At 46.5% G+C, this 10,530-nt stretch overlaps 1 long non-coding RNA gene across 1 annotated transcript; it reads right to left on the bottom strand.

Annotated features, from left to right (window-relative positions):
- Positions 1-711: 711 nt before the first annotated feature.
- On the bottom strand, positions 712-4,303 carry LOC137760855 (uncharacterized). Its single transcript, XR_011073374.1, has 3 exons — positions 4,226-4,303; positions 3,849-4,136; positions 712-2,476 (listed from the first exon to the last, which is right to left on the bottom strand). It is a non-coding gene; the product is annotated as an uncharacterized lncRNA (long non-coding RNA).
- Positions 4,304-10,530: the final 6,227 nt, after the last annotated feature.

Below are 10,530 nucleotides of genomic sequence, written 5' to 3'. Positions count from 1 at the left end.
CTGAGAATTTTTTGAAACCACGGTTTGTCTAGTTTCGAATTATGCTGTGAGAGTGCCAGGGATGGGCTGGAGCCGAGTTCTGCCGTCCTAGCGCAAGCAGAGAGGCTCTGGTTTGACCTGTTTTATTTATTTTCCTAATTTAATTTTTATTTGGTCAGTTGTACAATAAATATTGGTTAAATAGCAACAGTCCCGTAATCCAGCCTTGCAAAGTTCAAACTCTTAAGCCAGTTCCTTTGGTATTTACCTCCCTAATTCTCAATCATATGCTTATATGATTATTGACTGATTTTTTTTCACTTTGAACCATCATCTGCTGATTTCCAACTTTCTATTCTAGGAGATAAAGATGAAGCTGTCTTATCACACACCTCTCCGCCTGTATGCTCCCGCACCCACACACCTTATACTTTCCTTTTCCTTCCTTATCTTCCCAAGACAGTTCATCACAATTTTAACTAACTCAATAGTGTTTATATTATTATGACTGCAGAAGAGGCTATTTTTTTTAAACATCTTTATTAGAGTATAATTGCTTTACAATGGTGTGTTAGTTTCTGCTTTATAACAAAGTGAATCAGTTATACATATACATATGTTCCCATATCTCTTCCCTCTTGCGTCTCCCTCCCTCCCACCCTCCCTATCCCACCCCTCTAGGTAGTCACAAAGCACGGAGCTGATCTCCCTGTGCTATGCGGCTGCTTCCCACTAGCTATCTATTTTACGTTTGGTACTGTATATATGTCCATGCCACTCTCTCACTTCGTCCCAGCTTACCCTTCCCCCTCCCCGTATCCTCAAGTCCATTCTCTAGTAGGTCTGCATCTTTATTCCCGTCTTGCCCCTTGGTTCTTCTGACCATTTTTTTTTCTTTTTTTTTTTTTTTTTTAGATTCCATATATATGTGTTAGCATACGGTATTTATTTTTCTCTGACTTACTTCACTCTGTATGACAGTCTCTAGGTCCATCCACCTCACTACAAATAACTCAGTTTCGTTCCTTTTTATGGCTGAGTAATATTCCATTGTATATATGTGCCACATCTTTATCCATTCATCTATTGATGGACACTTAGGTTGCTTCCATGTCCTGGCTATTGTTAATAGAGCTGCAATGAACATTTTGGTACATGACTCTTTTTCAATTATGGTTTTCTCAGGGTATATGCCCAGTAGTGGGATTGCTGGGTCGTATGGTAGTTCTATTTTTAAGGAACCTCCATGTTGTTCTCCATAGTGGCTGCATAGAAGAGGCTATTACTGCCCTGCCCATCATAGGAAGGGCACCTAACTCCAAGTTAGGGATCAGGGAAAGATTTCTGGGAGAAGTAATAGATAAAAGCGAGACTTGAAGATGAAGCCTAAGATAGCAAGGGGACAGGGGAGCCTGGATAGGAAATGCACAGACCCAGAGACGGAGGGAGAGTGTAGTCCACTGGGGAAGCCGATAGAGCTCAGTGGACTGCAGCGTGGGGTGAGGGGTAGGGAGCAGTGGGAGATGAGCTGTGATGTCAGCAGACAGTGGGAGCCACTGGGGAATTTGATGCAGAGTAGTGTCGGGATCAGATTTGCATTTTAGGAAGATGCCTGTGGCTGCCCTGTGAGGACGGATGCAAGGGGTGTGCCCAGAAGCCGTTTATCTGGGCAAGAGCTGGCACTGGCCTGCAGGAAGCAGTCTGGAAAAACACAGACACCTGGTCGGATGTGGGCGCCGATCATGAGAGCAGAGAAAAGGAGAAGGCTGGCTTAGAAGGGAGGGTGATGCGTTCTCTCTCCTTTGGGCATACTGAGTTCAAGGTGCCTACGGGCTGCGTGAGTCTGGAGCTAGGAGAAGAAAGCAGCGCTGGAACAGGTGGATAAATACTTTCTAATTAACAGCTGGCTCCAGCATGTCTGTTACAAATCGTGCTGAGGGCTTGTTTTAGAAGGTGAAACACCCACTCCCGGGAGGGCCTGGGTGTCAGTAGATCTCAAGATTCAAAGGAGGGGGAGAGGCTTCAGATGACAGGGAGGTAGGTTTCACTGGTGCCATGGCAAAATGAAAGGTAAAGGGGATGAGGAGCTGATGGCGAGAAAGCAAGATGGCGGGAGGCCAGGCCAGGTTAACGTGACCCCTGACTTAGTACAACACCCCCACCGAACACTTTGGCAAAGCCCAAGACCCCCACAGTGTGGTGTGACTAAATGTCGGGGAACCAAAGAAGCAGCCAGAATGCTGAGGACTGAATGGGTTCCAGCGATGGAGTGACAAGGGAGGTGGGGAGGCCCCAGAGAGCGCTGCCTCAGTGGGGTCTGAGGCCCGGCAGAAAAGAGGCGCACGGACCAGGAAACGAGAAAGTAAAGCACATAGGTAGACGATGCTTTCCAGAATCTTGGCTTCAAAGAGGTTCCAGGAGCCCGTGGTTAAATTCTCTTCCAAAGGCCTGAAAACCCTGTAACACCACCATTGAGCCATATTGCTTTCTTCTCTTTCTGGAGAAAAAGATAAACAAAGCAAACTGTGACGGTTTATGATTCAAAGTCTCACCAAAATCTGTGTTTCCCTTTCGCACAAAGACATATTTTATATCATTGGTATACAATGAGTATGCAGCGTTTTCAAAAGTTCCAAGGGAGGATGAGTATAATTTTTGTGACTTTCTGTCTGAATTAAAAAAAAAAAATCCCACAAGGACTCAGAGGCAAAGAATATACAAATCAATTTTCACTGCAAAGTAAAGGAGCTGTTACAGTGGAGGATTACTGGACTGAATGTCAATATTATGACATAGTATGAGTGTGTTTCATGTTTGGTAATTGCAATCATTGTTGCTTTTGTTGTGGTCATCCATGTACAAAAAAAAAAAAAAAAAAAGTTCCAAGGGAAATTCTCGTCCCAAAATTGTGCCAATAACTCAACAGAGAGGGGCCTGCCTTGAGGAGGAAATGGAGCTTTGATCGGAAGGTGACCTCCCCCTTCCCTTTGAAACAGGTTGATTGGTTGTGGACACTCTGGGGCAGCTCCCCTAAAAGTTAGAGGATCCAATTCTCCCCGGATTATTTTTTAAATACACCAGGGAGAAGACAGAAACCAGTGTGGTCACAACCAAACCTGCATGATGTTGTTTAGAGAGAAAAGGGAATGTAGAATAAACCTTTTGGACGGGTCTCTAGGTTTCTTGGTGTCTAGATATTTTCACCTCATTTCTCATTTTAACAGAACTAAAAATTAGGCTGAGCATAGACAAGGGAGGTCCTTCTTGCTTACGTAGAAGGGGAGCAGAGTGATTGGAAGTAGCCGGAGGGGGAAGGGGAGGCAAGGGGGAGACTTCGATGGGAAGGACTTGAGCTTGTTTAAAGGCTGATGAGAAGCACACAGTTGAGAGGAAAGAGGCTGAAGACGATGAAAGGTTTTGAGGTTGCAGAACCAATGGGAGGGGATGGATTGAGAGCTCGGGAGGTCTGGCCTTATAGAGAAAAAGGTGGGTGTGGGCGTGGCGAAGTTTGGTGAGGGGTTGGGGGAAGGAGAGAAGGAGGTGAAAGAAGTCCTGTCGGAGGCAGGCGTGCTCTCTGCTCCGTGCAGCAGGCAGGCAGGGTGTGTGCTCAGAGCCACCGCGGGGAGATGGGGGTGGAGGTGGAGGTGGAGTTTGGAAAAGCCGATGTGGGCAAAGGGAGAAAAGAGCTGACCAGGGAGATAGGTTGGGGTGTCGGGATAGGAAGTTGGGGGCCCCCAGCAACCATTCCCCCTTCTTTCACGGTGGTAGAAGATTAAATGGTCACCCAAGGGCCAGAAACAAGGGTTGGGATTTTGTTTCTGTGTTTGCTTGTTTGTTTTTTCCCTAGCCCGACCATGTCCACCACGCACCTCCTTTCCAGATCCTGGAGTAGCCCCAAAACACTTTCCGAGAGAGACTGGTGTCTGCAGCCCGAGCAGTGCGCATCAAATACCGATCCAGGCTTTACGGGGACCCTGCACCCACTTACACAGGGGTTCCAGCACCATCAACAGCCCAGCCTGCGAGGCGCCACTCGGGGCTCGGCTGGGAGGGAAGGAGGCCGCTCAGCTCCGTTAGGCGAGTTTTGCTCCACACTCTGTTGGTAATACTCATGTATGCCGACTTTTCTTTGTGTTAATCTTTTTTACACTGCGTTTCTGAAACAGGACATACAACAAGGCCTAAAAATACAAAACACCCACGGCCCTATTACCCGGCGTTAGGAGAACAACACAAACATACTAACAGGACGGGCGGGGGGCTGCGGGACTGCGCGGCGGCCGCGGAGCGAGCGAGCGGGCGGGCGAGCGAGCGGGCGGAAGGGCGGGCGGGGTCGGTCCGGAGCGCGGGGGACGCGGGCGGCCCGGCTGCGGGCGCGCTGAGCTGGCGGGGCGGGGCGGGGCGGGGCGTGGGCAGCGGCCCCTCCTCCTCGGGCTGCAGGTCAGGGCGGCCGCGGGGAGCGTCCGAGGGGAACGGCTGGCCCCGGGGTCTCGGGGCCCCGGGGGGGGGGGGGAACCCCCGGAGCGTCCCCCACTGCGGAACACCCCTAAACGTATTGACCCCCAGAATTTAGAGGGGAGTACCCCAGAACCCATCGTCCAGAGAAAGGGAATTCCCTCCGAGAGGGGGACAGGCCCTCGCCCGCCCCTTCGCACCAGTTGGAGAGAGCTCCCACCCGGGGAGTCTCCCTCCAGGCTGCTCGGCGGCTTCACTGGCGCCTTCACAGACTCAGGCCTCCCGAAAGAGGCCAACAGAGGATTCGCACTGCCTCTCTCTTAAGGCCGGCGTCTGTCTCAGAAGCTTAGGCCCTGCCCCGTTACTCTGAGCGAGGTGGAAGACCCACGTTCCGGAGAGAAAGTGTTCTGGGAAACCTGGGCCTGTGGGTCCCAACTGGCTCTCTGGCCTCTGTGCCGTGTTGTGCGTCAGGGTCACAGACGGTGGGATTCTAGGCACTCCGGGGCAGGTGGTGTGCGGCTGCCGCCCTCATGCAGTCAGCAAACATTCCGGCAGCTTTTTTTGTGCCATGAATTGGGCCAAGGACATGGCCGTGACCAACACCAGGCCCTTGCCTTCCTAAAGCCCAGAGTGTGTCAAGGGAGACAGCCACGTAACCCCACAAATATAAGCCGGATTTACTCTGGGGTAGCGAAGCCCGGGAGATGTGAGAGCTCAGGGAAGATGCAGCTGAATGTGAGGTTTGGGGGAGGCTCCCTTGACTCCTGAAAGCCAAGTAGGAGCTAGACAGAGAAGAGGTAGAGAAAGTGGATGTATATCCTTAGTGCCTTTTCCACCTTTCAGCCTGGCAGAGACTAAACAGACTTTCCCTCGTCTGCAGAAATAGATGTGTCCCTCTGTGTTATCCCTCTTTAAACGCACTTCACGGGGTGGCAGTTGCTGCAGAGACTTTATGGTATTTGAGCTATAAAGATAATCATGGGAAAAGGAGATTGCTTGTCAGGTTTGATTTCAGAGAGATCTCCATTGGAATCCATGTCTTTCCTTGTGTTTGAATTTGTTTTCATGATTATTATCAAAGATCGTGTTCCCTTTCAGAGCTGAGAACCAGCCTTGCTCCTGGATTAACAAGATCATTCAACAAATATCACATACCTACTACCATTTACCAGACACGGTTTTAGATGGCAAGGATACACCAGTAAACACTCTTCACTGGGGTCACTGTTCTCATAGAGCAGGGAACACAGAAATAAAGAAACAAATCAAATAAATGAGATAATTTGATTAAAAAAAACAAACGTACTAACAGAGGTGAATCCCCCAGTGTCCCTCTCTGACTGCATCCCCTCCCCCTGCCTCGAGGCACCCGCTATCTCGAGTTTGGGGTGTATCCTTCCCTTGCTCCCCACCATGGGAGCCCAGAGAGGACAGCCGTCTGTGGCGGGTCACGTTGCAGGTGGGTGAAGGGGCTGCATTGCGGCGTTGCCATAACAAATAGGAAGATAAATTATGGAAGCAACAAAACTCTCCTTTAGAGATAGAAATAGAGTAGTTTCAGAGGCAGAGACCAAAAGCTCTCTGTCACTGATACAAAAGCTCTGACACAAGGAGTGACAAGTTTAGTGAGTGGCCATGTGAGGACACAGAAGCCTATGAGGGGACAACCCACAGGGCAATGACAAAGTTAGGGAGCTTGGACCAGGACTGACTCCTCCCAGCTACTCCTGGCCAAGGGTTCCCCAATATCCAGGGGAGGAGTAGTGACCGTTTAATAGCAGAAGGAAGTGGCAGCACAGCTTGGCTTTTCAGAGGTGGTCCAGGATGATCTGGCCGCTAAATTGCGCTAAGTCCATTCTGTGCTGAGGGGTTAGTTTTTCTTATCAAGTCAATGATCAGATGGTTCTACCCACCAGGCTCACATTTGGATCAGGAAAATAAAATGGATTGTTGGGCCGTCTTGGAGCACTTCCTAAGGGACAGATGAACGAGAGGCTGTTGGTTGACATTTAACTGTAGTTCCAAATTTGTCAACGTCTCCTTGCAATATGTCCACATCAGCCTGGAACTAGACTGGACTTGGAGGCCCGAGGGGCTGCCTGTTTTCCAGGCTGTGCTGCCAGCACTCTCCCCCCCAACCCTGTCCCGTGCTGGGCACAGGCCGCCTGCTTGCATTGTAGGGTCAACTGCCCAAGCTCCTACCAAGGGTAGTTTTCTTTTCAAAACTTCTTTCTCCTTTCTTTGTTCTTGATATAGGTCACATGGTATGACAGCTTGAGCTGCCATAACAAAATGCTATAGACTGGGTGCCTTAAACAACAGAAACTTCTTTCTCACAGTTCTGGAGGCTAGAAGTCCAAGATCCAGATTCCAACAAGGTAGGTTTCATTCTAAGGCCTCTTTTCTTGGCTTGTAGATGGCCACCACATCCCTGGGTACTCACATGACCTCTTCTTTATGTGTGCATGGGAGGGGGAGGGGGAAGAGAGAGCTCTGCTGTCTCTTCTTCTTATAAGGACACCAATTCGATCAGATTAGGGCCCCACCCTATGACTTCATTTAAACTTAATTACATTTTAAAGACCCCATCTCCAAATACATACATTGGAGGTTAGGACTTCAACATATGAATTATGGGAGAGCACGATTCAGTTCATAGCACATGGACACCCAACCAACTGCTCATAATCTGATCTGCGACTCCACAGAGAGTAGAAAAAGTAAACCTTCTATAAGCATTGGAAATGTTCTGTGTCTGGGTGGTAGTTATATAAAGGTGTGTGTGTGTGTGTGTGTGTGTGTGTGTGTAAAAATTCTTTGATGTATATACGTAAGATTTGTGTACTTTACTGTGTTATGCCTCAATAAAAACATTTTTGTTTAATGAGCACACACACAAAAAAGAGAATCCAATTAAGGCTCTGAGGCCTTTGGGAATGAAGAAGGTAGCCTCTGATGTCTTTAGGCTAAGTGACACCAAGGACTTAACCTGTAGGAAGAGAAGGAACTTAACTTTTATTGAGCATTTTGGTTAGTCAGGGTGGTTCTGGCTATAAGAAACAGAAGTTCACTCATGTGTCAAGTATAAAGTGTCTTATATGAATCCCAAAGAATCTGAAGAGCTAGGCCTCACAAGGGACAGAAACTTGGGGTATTCCCTCATTACTAGCTCTCTCTCTCTCTCTCTCTTTTGCAGTTTCTGCCTATGCCTATGTATCTGCCCCATTCCAGTCTTTGGATCCATTCCCTCTCCTTTTTCCTCATGGTTCTAATATGGCTACCACAGGTGCTTAGTCAATATGAGTCTCCATCCTCAGCTTCCACCATTAACTATTCCTTCCCTTTGTGTCTCTTAGGTCAGCCTCCTGAGAAGGGCACTTGATTGGATTCCAGCACACCTCTTTAAGCCAGTCTCCAGGTGCAAGTTAAATGGCTAACCTTGGGTCCAAACATCTGGAACCAGGAAGAAGAAGGCCATAGTACAGTTCAAGGTCATTTAAGAGCTAGGTCCTGAGTTAGGATAACTTCTTTTCAAAAGAGCTATGGAGGGGCAGGCAACAAGTGATGAATAGCTCAGGAATGGGTGTCTATTTAGTAGATGTTGGGATTTTCAGGATTTTTATATATTTTCTTGTAGTGTCTTTGGTTTTGGTATTGTGGTAATGCTGGTCTCAAACAATGAGCTGGGAAGTATTCCCTCCTCTTCAATTTTCTGGAATAGTTTGTATAGAAGTGGCATTGTTTCTTCCTTAAATGTTTGGTAGAGTTCACCAGTAAAGCCATCTGGACCTGGAGTATTCTTTGTGAGAAGGTTTTTTTAGCTGCAAATTCAATATCTTTGATAAATATAGGGCTATTCAAGTTATCTATTTCTTATTGAGTGAGCTTTAATAGTTTGAGTCTTTCAAGGAAATTATCCATATCATCTAAGTTATGGAATTTATTGATATAAAGTTGTTCATAATATTCCCTTATTATCCTTTTAATAGCTATACAATCTGTAATGATGTATAATGATGTGTAATGATGTATAATATAATGATCTCTCATTCTTGACATTGGTAATTTGTGTTTTCTCTATCTTTTTCCTAGTCACTCTGGCTAGAGGTTTATCAGTTTTATTCATTTTCTCAAAGAACCAGCTTTTGGTTACATTGATTTCCTCTGTTGTTCTGCTGTTTTCTATTCATTGATTTCCTCTTTGATCTTTGTTATTTCCTTTTATTTCCTTACTTTGGACTTAATTTACTCATCTTTTTCTAGTTTGTTAGTGTAGAAGTTTGAGATCTGTGATGTGAGATCTTCCTTCTTTTCTAATATAAGCATTTAGTGCTATGAGAACACAGGTCCTTGATGACATTCCTGACCACCGGATCAAGTCTCATTTGAGGCCAGCCTAAATCCAGACCACCGGTTCTCAACTCTCTCAACCTTAGAACCACCTGGAGGGCTTCTAAAAATACCTGTGCCTGGACCCCACCCAAGGCCAATTAAATCAAAATCTCTGGGAATGAGCTCCAGTATGACTAGCTGTCAGAACTCACCAGGTGAGTCTAAGGAGTAGCCAGGATTTTGAATCACCACACTAGGGCAGTGTTTCTCAAACTGATAAAGGCAGTTTTGGTTTTCATTTCCAGTTTTATATTTCTATTATCCCATTGACGTAACATTTTGTAAAATACAGTGAAAATGAACCATATGGTTTCTAGAAGTTTCCCTTATAAAAAGTGGTGTTTCCATTGCCTCATAAACTCAGGTGTTCTCATTATTCTTTATCATTATCAACAATGGAGGAAAGGAAGTTTGTAGAAAGATGATGTAGGGTCAGGCCTTTCAAGATGGCTGTTCTCTTGCTCTCTGTACATCCTCTGTTGACCAGTCCCTGGTTCACCTACACCCTACTCACATGACTGTCCAATCCTCTTAATCATAGGGCTTTAATAGTAACTGCCTACGTGCTCGCCCCCACCCGCCCCAGCCGCTGGTTCCCCTGGTAACTGATGAGCCAACCTGACGTGAATTCCCCCTATAACTGGTAACGTCCTTCTCCCCATAGAGTTGCGAAGACTGCTGCTGTGTCCTGCTTGCCGTCTGCTGTACACGGTGGGGTGTCACTCCAGGATGTTGCTTCGGACATGTAAGATCCCCTGTCCAACCTATCACCGATGTCTCTGTCACTGTCTCTGGGGTCTTTCTTCAATCTTGCAGCTGGCCAATTACAAGACTTTCAGGCCTGTGGGGTGCAGCCAAACAGATGATCATGCATGTAGTTGCTTCAGCAGTGTAGTTCTGTCTCACTGTGGACCATTCAAGTCCATGCTTTGAGTAGCACTGTCTAGATCTCTTGCTTATTCGTCAATAACTTCTTTTTATTGTTTAAACTTACTTGAGTTGGGTTTTCGGTTATGAGAGGATGATTCCAACTGAAGCACCCTACCATAGATGTATCCATCCATTCTGCAATCACTTGTTGACACATTATCCTCTCTTTCTCACTTTCTTTCCCACACAAAAGCTGCAACCATCCCAGACAAGGGCCATGGTTTGTTTGATGATGACTGTGTGATCGCTCTGTACTCTTACTGTGGCTCCCTTTACTACAGGACCTTAGCCAAGATGATACAAACTTCCTTTCCTCCATTGTTGATAACACTCAAGAAAAATGAGAACACCTAGGTTTAATAAGCAATGGAAATACCATTTTTTAAATAAAGAAAACCTCTAAAATCTACACAACTGCAGATATGAATTTTTGCATATTTGCATTGTTCTTTTTGATGTTCGAATCATCCCATATTTGACCACAGGGAACCTCTTCAGGTCGGCTCCTGTGTCCTTTTAATCTGACCCCATGGACTTTGATACCTTCCTTGTTCATCTGTCCCAGCCCTGGAATGGCCGTTTCTCAGGAGCCCTGGTTCCTTTTAGCAGAGAATGATATTTAGAGAGTAAGATCTAGGCAAGATAGATACACTTTTTAAACACAGAAATTACATGAGTTTTCAAAAGATCTGTTTTTACCGTAACTAGTGGCCTTTTCATTAAGTCAGTTAATGACCTGAAATCATCAGGTCGCTTGGGATTTAGGGTGGTTTT

This window comes from Eschrichtius robustus, chromosome 1 (assembly GCF_028021215.1).
Source record: "Eschrichtius robustus isolate mEscRob2 chromosome 1, mEscRob2.pri, whole genome shotgun sequence".
NCBI classification, from domain to species: Eukaryota; Metazoa; Chordata; class Mammalia; order Artiodactyla; family Eschrichtiidae; genus Eschrichtius; species Eschrichtius robustus.
This window is presented reverse-complemented; position numbering and strand designations above follow the sequence as displayed.